Source organism: Pangasianodon hypophthalmus, chromosome 19 (genome assembly GCF_027358585.1).
Source record: "Pangasianodon hypophthalmus isolate fPanHyp1 chromosome 19, fPanHyp1.pri, whole genome shotgun sequence".
Taxonomy (NCBI): domain Eukaryota; kingdom Metazoa; phylum Chordata; class Actinopteri; order Siluriformes; family Pangasiidae; genus Pangasianodon; species Pangasianodon hypophthalmus.
The window spans coordinates 12,637,763-12,655,167 of NC_069728.1; the positions used below are offsets into that span (position 1 = coordinate 12,637,763).

General features: G+C 37.6%; 1 protein-coding gene across 3 annotated transcripts in view; it reads right to left on the reverse strand.

The window, feature by feature from the left end:
* Positions 1-17,172, reverse strand: part of LOC113532050 (disks large-associated protein 2) — a 133,995-nt gene extending 116,823 nt beyond the window's left edge. For all 3 annotated transcript variants that reach the window (XM_053242141.1, XM_053242143.1, XM_026923151.3), the window contains exon 1: positions 16,809-17,172. The gene's annotated coding sequence lies outside the window, so the exon portion shown is untranslated. The remainder of the gene's footprint in view (positions 1-16,808) is intronic.
* Positions 17,173-17,405: the final 233 nt, after the last annotated feature.

A 17,405-nucleotide genomic window follows, 5' to 3' on the forward strand; every position in this document is an offset into this window, starting at 1 on the left:
TTTGTCTGCCTACCTTTCAATAAAGCCTTTTACTGCACTTGCATCTGTCTCCACCCTCCATTTGTGACACCCCTGTTGTTGAACAGTATTGTAAGCTGTTACCATAACTTTCACTTGAGTCTTCTGAATAAAATAGGGTTTAAAGACTTTTTTTAAATGTCAAGAAATTTCCTACTGCTGAAACACTTTATGATGCATTATATTTCCTCAGTTTTAGGGTTAGGGCTCTGTACTCTCTCCATGTACTCATGTACATATACATATTCACTCTAGTACCTGTACTCTACATATTCACTCATATATTTGTACAGTACTCCACATATTCACTCATGTATCTGTACTTTACATATTCAGTCCTGTATTTACTCCTGGGTCATGTACTTTACATATTGACTACTAGATCAGTACTCTAAATATTTTCTCTCCTGTATAATGTAACATAGGCCTCCTCTAATCCCTCTGCACTTTACAAAGTGACAAATGTGTAATTTAAGTGTGTCCTCATCTTATCACATCCTCAAATGCACTGAATGAAATCAAATCACTTAGAAGTACAGTTACAGTGAATGTCCTTACTAAGCTAATTTAAAAGTGCTTTAAAAAGGATTTTGTGAGTTATATCAAACTGTCAATGCAAAAGACTTCTAGATCACTTGATGTGTAGCGCAAATTACTCTTAGTCTCTGACAGCTACCATTACGTTTCACATCAAATATCAACTGCATTCCGTCACCAGACGAACAGTCAGAGAAAAACAGAGACTTGAGGACATTTTATATTAAAATTATAGATTTTATAGATATTAATATGTCTGGATTCTATGGATTTAATGGGTTTGATTTCAATATTGGGGCTCCATTATCCCATGTAAGTAAATGTAAAAAGAAAAAAGTAAACATATGTATTTAATTTCTTTTTATTATTTTTCATCATTCAAGCTAAGAAAACATGCATTTAACCATTTTAAAATGTGTTAACTGATCTTATTTTTACAAACTTGTTTGTGTGTTTCGTGTTTTTGCTGATAGATTTTGCTCTTAATTGAGTAATATGGTTGAACAGGATTTTTTGCACAAAATGTGGTTAATTTGCATGAAATTGCAGGAAGACATTAAGAATATCGATGCAAATATAATGCAAAAATTTCAAGGTAAGTGTATTTATATTGGACTGTAGATGTAGATGTAGATGCAGTGAATAACTTTTATTAATGTCTTTTTTTCTGAAACATGCACCTAAGTTGTTGTGAAGGACACTGTATCCATGTACAAAATGTCTTTTATGTTTACATTACATACATATTTCTATATATAATGTCAGCAAGGACACAAATGAGACCCCAATCATAGAATCACTCCTATATGATCGGCCTGCTCCATAACAAAATCTAAAACAGATTTACTAAGAGAAGTACTAATTAAAGGACCAAATTAGCAGACCTACTGAGAACACAGTTTCATAGTGTCTGATATCTTTTGTAAACTTTTGTAAACTGAACTCAATTCATGAAACTTAATTCACGAAACAAGCTTGTATCATAGCCCCAGACACAAAGACAATTTAGTGTTGTAAAAAGTAACTTATACTGAGGTGACAACCATTAATATCAGTAGAGATGATAAGGCTTTGATGGTTAAATTTAGCATGATTAAACATTTACAAGGATTAAGTGCATTGTCAAATTTCAGGATTTTTGAAGCAAGTGGAAAAATGTCTCATAAAAGACAGATTATAATAACTCCCATATATATAATAATGCAATCATACATAACACAATAAAATCACATATGTTTGCTGTTAAGTGATGTTAAAGAGTCTCCATTCTTTCTGTATGCTTCAGATTTCTGGCAGCATGTGACTCCAAAGATTCTGTTCAGTTCGTTTAATTGCTATTACAATGGGTTTTTTTTTTTTCCAACAAAAGGCCAAAAGAACTGTGTTTCTAAAACTGTGAACATTCACATCTTTGTGTACAAAAGTAGCACTGTGAATCAATCAATCTTAAAATAGATCCAATACCAAATGTGCTAAAATAGACCCAGTCTGAAAATTATATGTTAAGCGGCACAGACTTCCCTTCAGACTAACAGAGCATTTGGTGCATTTTGTTAGTTCAATAAAAGCCATGTATAATGTGGAAACCACCCTTTTTATATGAAAGGTCCATCTATATGAAGTCAAATAGATTGTCATTTATAATTCCCATTGTGTAATCAGCATTAATAAAGCAGAGCCTTCTGGTTCATTTCATTCATTTCCTTATGAATTACTCAACTTGTGTATGCTCAATATCACAGCATATATATTGTATATTTTAACAATTATCATACAGCTTGCAGGACCATTGTATGTGGTAATGCAGCTCTGATTTGACTCTATGGTAAGCATTAGTAATAACAGCAGTTTTGCCTCCCCACTGTGCTCAGTTTTGTGTGAATGCAATATTCATCCCATTAAATGCCAGTGGGCACCTTGGCACCACAACAAAGGAGTTACCAAAAATGTGAAGTTACGCTGTTTCACAAACACTGCTCTGACAGTCAATAAAACATGTTTCTTCCCAAAGATGTAATCCTTCTCAATGATACACTAGTGTAAGTTCCTTTACTACTAACATTATACCGCAAGTGCTGCGATACAGTACCACACAGCTTCCATTAATATTTACAGTAGAGGTGTAAATTGGGACTGGGATCCTGCAGGATACAACAAAAATGACATGGGAGTAGGATAGCTGAAGACTGGAAAAAGACGAGGTGATATTTTTTCTAATCTTCAACTGTCCAGTTTGGGTAAGCCTGTGCGCATGATAGCCTCAGATGTTGTTCTTGTTCTTGGCTGACAGGAGTGGAACCCAGTGAGTGAGTTACTATATACTTCCTGGCAGCTCGAACCAATCTGGCCATTTTCCTCTGACCTCTTTTATCAACAAGGCATTTCCACCTACAGAACTGTCACTCACCCACTTTTTTTTTGTTTTTCGCACCATTCCGTGTAAACTCTAGAGACTGTGGTGTGTGAAAATCCCAGAAAATGGGCAGTTTCTGAAATACTCAAACCAGCCCATCTGGTGCCAACAACCATTCAGTACACTGAAGTAAAACAAAGAAATGCCAGAGATCAGAATACAGAAGGACATGCAGTTTCTTAACAATCATTCCTAAAACACACATGATTTTCCATTGCATCTGCAAGATCCTGTTACAAGGGGACACTAGGTCTACACTCTACTGCTGGGGGAGTGAGCGATAAAAAAGAACATAAATTGATTTCATGCTTGATGAGAACCCGATTAAGGAAACACAAGAATTCGACGCCATTGTTTTCCTGTGGACAAGTGTGAATTTCAACCATGAGCAATTAGAGTCCAGATGTGAGAACAGGAACCTCTTTGCCTGGTTTGTGTGTGGAATGGATGCAATCCAATCCAATAAAAAGCCAATGTTAATAATAATTAATAATAAATCATACAAATAATAAACAACAAATAATAACAACACAGGGTGACACATTTGCACAGCTTGTAGTGTTGCTTCCATAAATAGTTGTGTGTGTGTGTGTGTGTGTGTTAATTATGCATGTTGCTTACTTTGTTAGCAGATCTTCATTGAGCATTATCATTTCTGGGCTAAAATATACACACTTGTGTTTATGTAATGTCTGATGGCAGGAGAGCCACATTTACTGACCCCACAAAGGTCCAGTCCGGTCTTAACCAAAATTATACGTCTTTTCCCAAGTCATAGTGCTGATTCTAGGGGTATGTTGGCTTAGGAAACCAGCAAAGCATTTTAATAACTGGTCTGTGCTGTTATTCGTGTAGGTACACTTATAGCTACATTTATCGCCCATTGTATCAGGAACACTGCTGACCGGATATTATTTGGATGGTGGATCATTCTCAGCACAGCTGTCACACGGATGTCCACAGTGGCCTGAATAAGTGCAAATAAACTAAAATGCAACAGCAAATCAAAAACACAAGAAAATTAAAACAAATGTGAAAACACAACAGTAAACACATCAATATTAACTAAAATGGGGGAGTAGATCCGTATTGAACAACCCGATTGGCTAGTGTGCATCAGTCTGAGAGACCGCTGAAAATGGAGAACTGGAGGATGTTTACAGTAAGAGGAAATATGAATCTAAATAAATCTATTGATACATTATTTGTGCATATTTTTATCAACGGCATGCATATGATGTTATTTAAGATATGCTGTCAACTTTACCCAGCATAATTGAGTATGTGAATGCTGAAAACCTGCCTAAAGTCTGGGTTTATTTTTTTCAAGAGAAGGGTTTACTCCTCACTGTCATAACACAAGCAACTTTTAAACCATTTTCAGTAGGCTAACTGGATAATAGACTGAAAAAATGCAATTCTTTTTCCCTCTAGAAGTCACTGTGCACTGTGTCCAATAAGCAATATGCATGTGATGGTCCAGGACCCACCCTTTCCGTTTTGAGTTCATGTTGATGTGTTTCTGAAATTGCTGTTACTGCTGAGTGTGTACTTGCCAAGTATATTTCATCTTTTTTTGTTGTCTGCCTGGTCCATCCTGATGCTCTACTTCTGCTTAGAGCTTACTTCCTTCAGCTTCCTCGCTGTTGCTATGTATTGCTCGACTTGGATACCCAAAAGACTGTACTTAACAAAAACCGTTTATGCCCAAGTCTCACCCATTATTCAGTGGATAACCTCACGTGCATACTGGATATCTGAAGCTAAAAACATACTCATAAAAGAGCCTGATGCTCATACTGAAGATCCATCAAACACACTCAGAGCTGTCTGACATTATAGTATACAGCCACAGAAGAGTAATGATTTATAATCGCACTATCTGGTGTCACCCAGAAAAGGATGGGTGGATTCCCTTTTGAGTCTGGTTCCTCTCAAAGCTTCTTCCTCATGTTGTCTCAGGGATTTTGCCACTTGCCACTGCTGCCTCTGGCTTGCTCATTAGAAGTCTAAATCTGCATCTGGATTTCTGTAAAGCTGGTATATGACAATGTCCATTTTTAAAAGGTTTATATAAAAAAGCAATTTTTTTTGACATTTTTGAATTTTTTTAATTGAATTGCTGGTAGCACTTTGTATACCATAAACTACTTAAAGGAATTTTTGTTAGTGTTAGCATTAACAGCGTAGCTTATTCAATTTGTTTCAATTACAGCATCTATTTCAACTGTGATACTAAATTTCACAGATGTCACTGGTTCTCAGTTTTAGACCAGCAGCATTTTGGTGCCTGAACTGATCTGATATTGCTGGCCCAGAACTAGCTTTATATGGTGTAAAAGTTCGAAAAAGGTTAGGCACTGCAACCAGTATGCTGTCAACTATGAGTGTGCTGAGTGCGTGTTCAGGTGTGGAATATGTGTAACATATTCACGGAGCTCTTAAAGGAAAAAGATCTCTATTCAAGCTACACAAAAAATCCCTAGGGCTTAAAGTAAACCATGGTAACAAACTGACACATCTACAGATTAGAGTTAGCAAGCTTTGTGCATATGTTGTGATTTAGTAGATGTGTCAGAGTGTAGCACATGTTCAAGCAGCTCAGTTTTATTCAAGAAAAAAACATGTGGTGGCTGTCTTCACATGAGCGTGTCTTCACATTCACAAGTTGGTGTTGTTACTCTATGATGTAGGAAAGACTTGTTATTGTGTAAATAGGTAGTAACTTTAAAAAAAACTGTTTTTACTAGTTTTATCCCCTCTCCACAGATTTCCAACCATCCTCTGCATATGTATTTTCAGAATTCCATCTGTATTTCCTACAATGCTTTGCTCAAGCCAAAGTCAAAAGGGAATTTTGAAGTGTTAGATAGATGTCACTCTGTGCCTGTTAGATTATATATATCGATCTGAAACTGTCACAGGAGAACCATACACACAAAGATATATATATATATATATATATATATATATATATATATATATATATATATATAAAAACTCTGTCTTCTCTATGTGCCTATTCAACAGTGTCGTTTGCTGGCTTTGCTCTCTTCTGCTGCATTGATTAATTAACCTGAACAGCCAGTTGGAGAACCCTCACCTTACCAAAGGCTTCTAACACTGGATCAGCACACACTGACTGAGCTGATAAGGGCCAAAGAGTGTCATCAGTGTGAGACACACCATAAAAATTACTGGCGAAAATCAGCCATAGACACTCTATTGTGTCTGACAGCTGACCATTGTCTTGATGTGTCAGAGCACTTAAAATGAGAATGTGTTTTTAACCTTCATATAAAATGTCATCATTTTCACAACGTGCAACCAAACACAGCGTGACATAAAGTTCATGTTCCACATAAAAGCTCTCACCATCTCATTTATCAAACACGCCCCATAGGGAGTCTAAAGCAGTTCTATAATTAAGCAGTGATTCATCGAGTTATTCATTGTGGGAAAAACCCCCATGTTACTGTAGATACAGTGGACATTTAATGATTCTAAGGACTGTGTGTGTGTGTGGGGGGGGGGGGGGGGGGGGGGGGTTATGTTTTTATATCTTGGTGGGGACTAAATATTCCCACACGGATGGGAATATCTGACAGTTTTGACCTTGTGGGGACATTTGGCTGGCCTCCACAAGGAAGACCAAAACTGCAGCTTTTCTTAAAAAAAAAAAAATTAGCATAGTCACACAATTACATTTGTGAAGTCGCCAATATATTGGGGTTTGTAGGTGTAGGTGATTCAAATTCAAATGCAGGAAAGCAATCTGATGCGAGATAAATGTCAATCGTCACCCACGACCATGTTGTCACAAACAACATAATACACACACACACACACACACACACACACACACACACACACTGCAAACCCCAATATGGGCAAATATATTGGCAATTACACACAATCATATCAGAGCATAATGAAAAAGTGTCACAGAATTTATGATCTATGTACTGAATTCCGAAGGGTCGGACAATTCAGAGGAATGCGCCAAGCAGGGAGGGACATACACACACATACACACACACTCACACACACATACACACAGTGTGTGTGTTTATATTACTGACACACACTACAATTCCTCAGCATCTCCATGGAAACAGGCTGGAGAACAGCTCATCCTGCCCTGTGCAGCATACTGTCAGAGAGAGCGAGAGAAAGTGAGGGAGAAAGAGAGGAGGGGGAGAACGGGTGAAAGAGAGAGAGAGAAAGAATAAAAGAGAAAGAACGATAGAGAGACAGGAATAATGAGACAAGGAGCAAGATGGTAAATGAGATGAAGAGAAATAAGCATATGAAATCCAACCCTGTGGAAATCCGGTAAAATCTATTATTCACAACTTCTCCCACTTCATCTCTTCCTGGCAGACACTCACACAAGTGCAGACCAAACTATTTCCAGCATCACCATGGATAGGATTATTAATTGTCATTAACAGGGACTATAGAATTTTAATAAATGTTGGAGCCAAGAAATTATAATGCACACCGACATCCTACGGCCAATTATACCAAATACCACTGGTTAAGGTTGTCAGTGATGATTAGATGGTCCTGACTTCAAATCCCAGCACTGCAAAAACACCACTGATAGAGCAAAACCTTTAAACATGATTTTGCTGTTGTAAATTAAATTTTGGTATTGAATGGAGTTTGTTGAACAGTGTGAGTGTAGCTCCTTCACCTTCACCATGATACTTGGGTGAAATCTTCCGAACCAATGGCAACATGTTTTAGAATGATATGATGTCAAAAGACACGAAGTGGATATACAGTACAGTATGCACTGGAAGCATATTAAACAATAAAAACAAAAGTGTCTGAATACTTATTTACGTAATACACAACATTTCCAGAGAAAACCTTTGCCCTAACATGAAGGAAGTTTAGTTTAGCCTGAATGCAAGGGCAGAGAACATTACCAAAACTTAAGTATCAATACATTAAATCCCGGCTTTACCTTTTAAAGCTAAATCCTAATATAAAACAATTTATACTGTTTGAAAAATAAAATGCTGTAGGACATAATAATGATGTGTAGAACAGGAACTACTGCTCTTTCCACACACACACACACACACACACAGGCACCCAGAGATGAACCGGACAGCGTGAATGTGTATCGTAAGTGACATGGCTCATGGTCGTAATTACACAGGACCCAAAGATTATTTATTTCACATATAATTCTTGGTAACCATGCTTTCTGAATTTGAAATCACAAATTTTTCATTTTATGTACATAAGAAGATTTAAAATATTGGTATAAGGATTCTAGTCTTAGTAGTACTTGGTAGTGAATCGAAATCAGTGGTACTGTCTATCTCTACCACTTTTTATTGTAATTACTTGAAAAATCAATTACATTCAGACCAAGCCAATTAAAAAAAAATAATGATAAAATAATGGTAGCTTGAACATGTAGAAGACAACAGTGGACTCTCTATGGCAGCAAGTCATTTATTAATGTCTTCAGTGTTTAAATATTTTGGACATTTTACTTCTTTTGGGCTTGTTACTCACACACCAAACATACAGCATTTTTATATTAACTGTCCGCCAACTGGCTCTACCTACACTGGCTCCAGTGACTGACCACAATGTAATTTCCTGTGTTCTTCAGGACACAGCAGTTTTCCTAGTCTAAAACAAGTGTTTAACACTCATATCTATGCCAAGGTAACGAAAGAATTTAATTATTTTTTAAAAATATTAGATTGTACATTCATTGCTTTTTCATTGATTTTCAATTAAATGAAAATGTTACAGGAAAATCGAATGGGCACTATAATTAATTTGTTGTTGGTATAATGTGTTAATCTTTTTCCAGGAGCCCTATCCAATTTGTGTTTTCCAGTGTTCAGTGGCATAGTGGTGGTGGGGATCACATTTAAATAAAAAAAACAAATACAGATACTGTACGAATATTTGGAGCAATAAACAGATATAGATAGTGGCATTGCATTACATGGCTAGTTAATAGAATAATGACTGAGACTTTCATATCTTTAGTCCAATGTCGTGGAGCAGTGAAAACATAAACATGCCATGCATCAATCTAGGTTCTGCCTGAACTCACTGGTACACTAGACTTGATTACAGTCCTGGATTAGGCTATCTCTCATCTGTGTAGTGTTGCCAGACTAACTAAGTCTGGTTTCTATGGGTGTGACATGCTAAGACAAACTAAAGACACACTTTACTTCCATCCAAAAAGACTTTCAACACCCTCGGAGCATCGGAAAAGCACTTCAGATGGGATGGTGCATGGCAGTTTCTAAAAAAGTTGCTTCATGAAACTGAAGCATCTGAACTGCCCGCCCACCACTGTGATGGCCGGTAGAGATGTGTGAACGAACAGGGAGCAGCTAGCCAGCATGTCTCACATCTTTCTCGTCAAATGCGCTCATCATTGCACAGTGCTGGGTCATAGACAATCTATCAGTTAAACTGCATTTACCATAGCAAGATGGAAGCATTGCTCCCTTTAAAGCAAGTAGCTTCTAAGTAGTAAAACTATTTTATTGGCTATTTTATTCTTAATGTATCCTACATGTTTTTGAACAGATAGATGAACATAGAAAATGAAATGATGTAGTGTTTCCATCCCTACTTAGTCATTAAAATAATTTAACAGTTCTGTCAGATGGAGCAGCCTTTCTCTTTCAAGTCAGTGCAGTGGAGCTCTTTACAGGGAACCAGAGGAATTAATTAGCAACTTAAGAGCTAACCGCATTTTTAAATTAAGTTGCTCATTCAAGTTTAAATCATAACACGGGACAAGCTGGAGACGTAGGACAAGCGTTCCACTTAGTTCCACTCAGAGAAAAGTTCAAAAGCCTTGAATCATGCTTTCCATAAATGTTTTCAATTTGATGATGAGATTCTGAATCATTTTCCTCAGATAAGGCCAAAATGACATCCTCATCTCAGCTGAAGTGCTGCCAATTTATTTGAACAGACAACAATAAAATGTGTGCTTTCATATATCACACCTTGATTGTGTAATACCAGCCCCCTTAACTGAAGAACAGCCATGATCCTCCTACTGAAAGACTATGAAAGCTCTGGGCTTCATTTCAGAAGGCTCTCAGAAGCAGAGAATAACAAGCCTTTAAAGGCCAGTTTATACTTGATGCATGACTTGATGCACAAAGCAGCAGCGACATGAGCATCATTGTTCACACATTTACCTGCGTACTTAATGTAGCCTTCATTTGGAGGATTAAAAACAACATCCACTAGATGGCACATCAGAGCCAAAACATCCCGTCCTTCTGGGTTCCAAGTAAAGCTGCTGGATATCATGATGGCAATATGAGATGTGAAAAATTAAGAATAAAATATCATGTTAAATAAATAAATATGTTTTCTAGCATTCATGTAAATAATACATAGGACATGTGCCATCATCACCCTTTGTTTATGTAGAATTATTTTTATTTCTGCCTTGCCAACAGATCGAATACCTATACACTCTAAGTGTATACGCTCTACTTAAGGCATAACATAACTGCCTTGTGCACCTGACGTGGTGCACTACATGTAGCTCTTGCTATTTAAAATCCAGCCTTAGAAAAAAATAAGAAGCAGTAAAAGTTTTCATATTTATCTGTGCTTACATATTTATTGAAGTAAGATTATAAAGCAATCATCATTAAAACTATTATTTTAAAACTACTGCCACTAAAACTACTGCTACAGAACATTGGACTGAGATGGGGCCTTTTCATTTAAAAGTGAAGTTCAGATAGAGATGAAGCAATTTCAGCAGCATGTTAATTACCAACTTTTAAGCCATTCCATCATTGCAGCCTTTCATATTGTGATCATCATTTAAACTATCACACAAACCATAAAAATACAATCATCATTATACAATATTTTTTGTCCCTTCTCTTGAATGGTAGTAATAATTTTGGAGATCACTGTATATCTGGGCTTTAGCAGTTAGCTAGACTAAAGTTATTCTCAAATGGTTGAGTAAACTGAGACTTGTTGGTTACGGCTCCAGTGGTATACTGTGTGTGTGAGTGTGTGTGTGTGTGTGTGTGTGTGTGTGTGACTTCTGTATGTGAGTCCAGGAAATTCTGGGCATTTACGCTAACAGATTTTACTCAGCACAACTTAGCGGTCTACAATCCCAGGCTCCCTCCTCAGTTTTAATGTGTGTGTGTGTGTGTGTGTGTGTGTGTGTGTGTGTGTGTATGTATGTATGTATGTGTGTGTATGAATGAATGAATGAATGAATGAAGAACACTCACTGTTAAAAATAGGGAAAAGCAGATAGTAAATGGCAACCAGTAGAAGACAACAAATGGTCAGAGAGAATAACATTTAATAAATTGGCTTTGAGAGAAAAAACTCACAATTTACCTGATTTTATTCAAGTGACAGGCAACCCTGGATCAGCTAGTTAGCAGATTGGGGCATTTAGGTAGCTGCTAGCTTGTTAGAATATATAGTACATATATTATATTGTGTAATTTAAATCAATATTTTATGTTAATCACTGTGTGAGCTGAAAATATGAAAAGAAGGACTAGTGGTGATGTTATATAATCTAGTTTGCAATTGTGTGATCAAATTTAACTTAAGCTTTGTTCATATTGTCCCACAGAAGCCAGTGACTTTGGCAAAATCAGGACATGTGAGACCAAACTGTTATAAAATGGCTCCGAGCATTATAAAAGAAGTTCTCAAAAATTTTGGACAAACTGCCCCAAATGGACATTTATGAATTTTCTGGGACACAAGCCTTGACCACCCTACATTTTTTAAATTCCAGATTTATTAAAAGTTGGGAGTTGTGCTTGAAATCTCTTTCAACCATTACATCCAGCTTTGAATGATACATAAGGAACACACGCAGGGGTGGTGTGATATGGCCCCACGTGAAGCAGTGGAGCATGGTTTATACTTGACATGTGACTTTGCGTGCATGTGCGAGCTGCACTGTTCACACACTCGACTGTGTACTTCATGTACATCTTGAGCAGCAGCTCATGAATATATACTTCTTGACTTATGCTATAGGCTACTATCTAGTGAATTTTTAGAGTAACCATGTAATAGCCAGTTGAGAGTCAGTCAGTGTTATTCAAGCTAATATCATTACCCAGTGGTGACAGGTTTCAGCAAAATTTTCAGCCTAATTACACCTCAAAAACCACACAAACTCCTAAACCTAGCCCAAAACATTGCATACATAAGTATGCAATTAGAGATACAATACTATTTTTTTTTTAGCTGAGGTAGAAAAATGAATTTTTAGCATTTAGTTACATGCTCTTTAAAATGCCTTAGACAAACATGCATTGAGGAATCCAGAAGAGTCACAGCAACACAATCTATGAGCTATATCAACTCACTGATTTCATGGGTCATAAAATATCAAGCCAGGCCTCTGCAGAGTTGAGCTAAGAGCTGGATCAAAACATAACGTGAGCCATAACAGGAATTTTAAGGTTAAGCAATTTATGACTGTGTAACTTTATCAAGGATTGTTTTATGTGCATCCAAGTGTGTGTTCCTGCTAATGAGCCAAAATATCAAATTTACAAAATTATTAAGATTGTGTTTAGGATGTGAGGATGTAAATTAGTGAGTGAGCGCCAAACAGAATCTCTGTCTTCAATGCAAACAATTGTGGCAAATAACTATAATGGAATTCAAATGCTTATAGTTAGAACCCATACAGACATAGTCCAATTTTTGGAGTTGCTATTCAGAAAAGTAAAACTCTGTCTTGCATGCTGCATTGTCAAGACATAAACTGGGCACACTGACCCAAAGTTACAATAATCTGATCATAAAAAAGAGTGCACAAAAATTCCACTGACAGTTTCCTTACGCATTTTAACTGTGGCATATCTGTATGATCAAACTCGCATTTGGTCAGAGTGCATAATGTTTTAACAACCTGAAAATTTTTAATTAATTAAATAATATTAATAAATAATCCAAATCAGTGTTACTATTAGGGGCATAATGATGGTGCTGCAGGTCCCCAGTTTGATCCTGAGCTCGGATTGCTGTTTTCATGTTCTCCCTGTGTCTGTGTTGGTTTCCTCTGGGTTTTTTGGTTTCCTCCTGCCTCCCAAAAAAATGCTTTCCAACTTAATGATCAGTCCATACAAATACAAAGTATGAACTAACTTTTGGCTATTTTCTGCATTTCCCCTTCTCACCCACTCAGCATGCAGTTCAGTTCTCAAGATGTTTTACATAACAGTATATAACACACTATCACCACCTAATTGGCTGGCCTGCTAATGTGAGCATTTTCAAAACATTTTAGCATTTTCTTTTGGATGGATATTTTAAAAAATGCTGTTCATTTGGACTGGATTTTTTTTTTAAATGGAGGAATAAAAACTGTTTGCAAAAATATCTGTATACATGTGGATGGGGTCTAAATTACCCCTTGATGTAAATGAGTGTGCTAATGTATGTGTGCACAGTGCTCTGCAATGAAGTGATGTCCCATCCAGGTACAGTAGTGTCCCATCCTTGCGTGTAGTGTTCCTTCAACATGCCCTGGATCCTCTGTGACCCTGACCAGGATAAAGTGGTTACTGAACATAAATGAATGAAATGAATGTTAATATCATCAATAATTATAGCAAGTAGAGTAAAGTAGTATAAACAATAATAATAAAAATCAAAATACGGTTAATAAGCATGATTGCTCATGCAGGCACCTCATACTAAAATACAGGTAATGTGGTTTAGAGTAAACATGTAAATGTGACTCTAAACCAACCATGGCTCCTTATTGGTCCTTCATTTGAATAATGGGTGCTTTTGCATACAAGATGCACAAAATATACATCAGGCTATTCAAAGATGCATTGCAAGTTTTTGTAAGTTGTTACATAACTTAGCTATAAGTAGAGTCCACACCACTACCTGCAGGTACCTTATTTTGAGGTTAAACAGCTTTATTTAGTAACAAACAAAAAGAATAGCACACTTCAATAACTGTCTATATGCCTATGGAATACCGCTAATTGCCTTCAAAAAGAACTGAAAAATTGACCATTCTTTCATCCCTTGATTTTATTTTATTTCAAGGTTTTTGAGGCCAAAAGGACCATTTATTTGAACCAAACTTGTACTCAAGCAGCTCTAACTCAGCTTCACTGAAATTGATTTTAAAGTCATTTGAAGTAAATTCATTCAGTATTTACTTCCTCCTTTTATTGGCTCACTGTCACAAAAACACTCACATAAATTAGGGTGCATTTCATGTAAAATGGGGCATGCCATATGCATATGAACATTTGCCTTTAACATGTACGCAAATAAGAGACTATTGGGCGGGAGTTTGTGTCCATGCATCTCAAACTAATGCATCATTTTTTCATTCATCTTGTTTTCATGTTTTATGACTGTTTCATGAATTAGATTCATATGTCACTATGTGAGCTTAAACTTGAGCTCATTTCTCAATTTCTCTTGAATACAACTGACTAGATAACTTGTGCTTTCTGGATCTATCTTAATCTTTACCTCTTTTCTCACTGGACAAGATTTTTAAAGAGAGTTAGTGCTTGTTTTAAAGAACTAGAGTTGACTAGCATTCCGTAACTAGCTAAATTAACTGATGCTAAATAGCAAGTTAGGTGCTATGGGCTGTATTTAGCTGAGTTAGGCACACATAATTATAAGTTAATGATGACATTAAGCACCTCGGTATTCAAACTTAAGAATTAACAACAGAAAGCACTTGGACATTTATGCACTGTTTGTGCAAACCAGTTGGCTACAATTAGATCCAAACTTCATTTTTATTATCTCTTGGTTTTATACTATATCATATTGCAAATGATGGAAAAAAAAAGCTGCTTTATCAGTTCACATTTTCTATCTCCCAATTTTTTTTCTTGCGTAAAGACTGGTGCTTGATTTAAATGATCTGATCTAGACTCTATTAAAAACATCTCTACAGGATGCTACACAAGAAAAACTGGCGACCATGAAAGCATGAACTTCCATCCATCCATTCTCCGTACCACTTATCCCACACAGGGTTGCAGGGTAACATGGAGCCTATCCCAGGACACTCAGGGCACAAGGTGGGGGACAGTCTGGACGAGGTGCCAGCCCATCGCAGGGCACAAGCTCACACACACTCACAGACTACGGACAATTTGGAAATACCAATCAGACTACAACGCATGTCTTTGGACTGGGGGAGGAAACCGGAGTACTCAGAGGAAACCCCTGAAGCATGGGGAGAAAATGCAAACTCCATGCACATGGGGCGGAGATCAAACCCCCAACCCCGGCAGTGCGAGGCAACAGTACTAACCACCAAGCCAACTCTGGATATGGAGAATATCCCTGCATAATACTGATGTGTGATTTGACTTTGCATTTCTGACTTAAGTCCCTAACTCTGAATATGACCCCCATATCACTTTACATTAGGTAAACTAGATAAATTGACTCATGGCAACATCTGCTGGTTGTCAAAAAACACAAATATACTGTACCTCTTAATCAAAGTAAATGTTAGCTACAATGATGAGTCTAATTTTAACTTACATTTGGCAATGTATTCTTGTGTCTGAGCAACAGTTTAGTCATGCCATGTTCTTTAAACTTTTATGGAATTCTTGCCCACTGAACAGATTTATATTATAGCCTACCCCGAGAGGGGCACGTACGATATACAAACTGAACAACAACCTTAAAGGGACAAGCTTAAAGGGAATGGGAGAGATTTTATCTCTGGTGAATAAACACGCCGCCTGAACATGCCACTTACCTAAGCAATACATGAATCACAGTATATGATGTAAATGATTATCAGCAAGTCTCTCTCTTTCTCTCTCTCTCTGTCACACTCACTCACACACACACACACACACACACACACACTGCAGTGGGTTTAATATGTAACACATCATTTGGGACCTGAAGGTTCAACGAAGCTTCAGCAGAAAACAGCCTGGTGTGTGTAACCGGGATGAATGAGACAAAATCACAGTAAATAGAAGACAAAATCACAGTAAATAGAAGACCCCATCTGTCATACCATCTCACAACACACACATATACATACACCCATATGGACAGTGACGGACGTTCCACTGCCGAGCACTGAAGCAGAAAATCTCATCTCTGCACTTCAGGATCTGAGCTTATTGCTAGGCAACCTTTCCTCCTTCATTACTCTCTCTCTCTCTCCATTCATGCCAGTCAAGAGAGCCTGAGTCCCGTATGGATGCGCAACAAGATCACACACTCCGGCCAAGCACGCACACAAGCGCGCGCGCACACACACACACACACACACACACATACACATACAGACACACACGACGCTTTTCACACACCCACTGAGTGTGAGAGATACCTGTAAGTACGTCTCTCCATATCGCTCTCTCTCTTACACACACACACACACACACACCGACAGAAGCTGTGATCACATTGAGTACATATTGTTCTCTACATCTTCATTCTGCCATTCACCATTTCCAAACTGATACCTGTAACTGCTATCACACACACACACACACACAGAATCGTGCCCTCATGCTCATTACATGTTCTTCACATACTGCAATTCTCCATTTTCTACAGGTTCCTTAATATCACGTTTGATGTTCCATGCCATCACTGGAGCTCGAAAATCATCTGTTTATTATTGTTTTCTTATTATTATCATTATTATTATTATTCAGAGAGATGGTATAATGAGAGGTTTTCTACGACTGAAAAACAAACGACATGATTTGAGAAAATCGGCGCCGGAAAATGAGGGAAAACGTGCCGGCTCATTAGTAACGAACACTGATGCCCGTGTTCTTACCTGAGAATCCGTGCGTGTGTCGGAGTCATTGGTACACACACATGCTTCTTCCCATCATGACAGCGAAACGAAGGACACACAGATGTAGAAATGAGCCAAATCCAGTCCCATGGGGGGGAACAAAGCTTCCCTGCTCCTCTACCTTTTGGGTTTCCTTTTTTTTTGGCGTATTCCCCCTTTTTCTCACTCCCTCTGGTATGTGTGTGAAGCGGAGGACTGGATAGGAGAGGGGACTGGTGTATGGTGTGTATGAGTGTGTGCGTGTGTTTAGTCCTCCACTGCAGCAGAAAGGTCTGAGACGCTCTCTGCATGTTCCGCAAAACACGGAGACGGACCCGGATTCAGGATTCTGCAGCTTCCCTGTTCTCTCTTTCTAACTCTATTTCCGTTTCTTCTTCTTCTTCTTCTTCTTCTTCTTCTTCTCCGTCTTTATCCACATGCATTAGGATGAATTACATTAGTCTGATTTTGTCCTTGACTCAATTGTCAGCTTCACCAGATGAATGCCATGGCCAACCAGACGTCCAACAGGAGGCAAGAAAGAAAAAAATCAATCAGACTGAAATTGGATTCCTTCCCTTGACATGAACCCACATT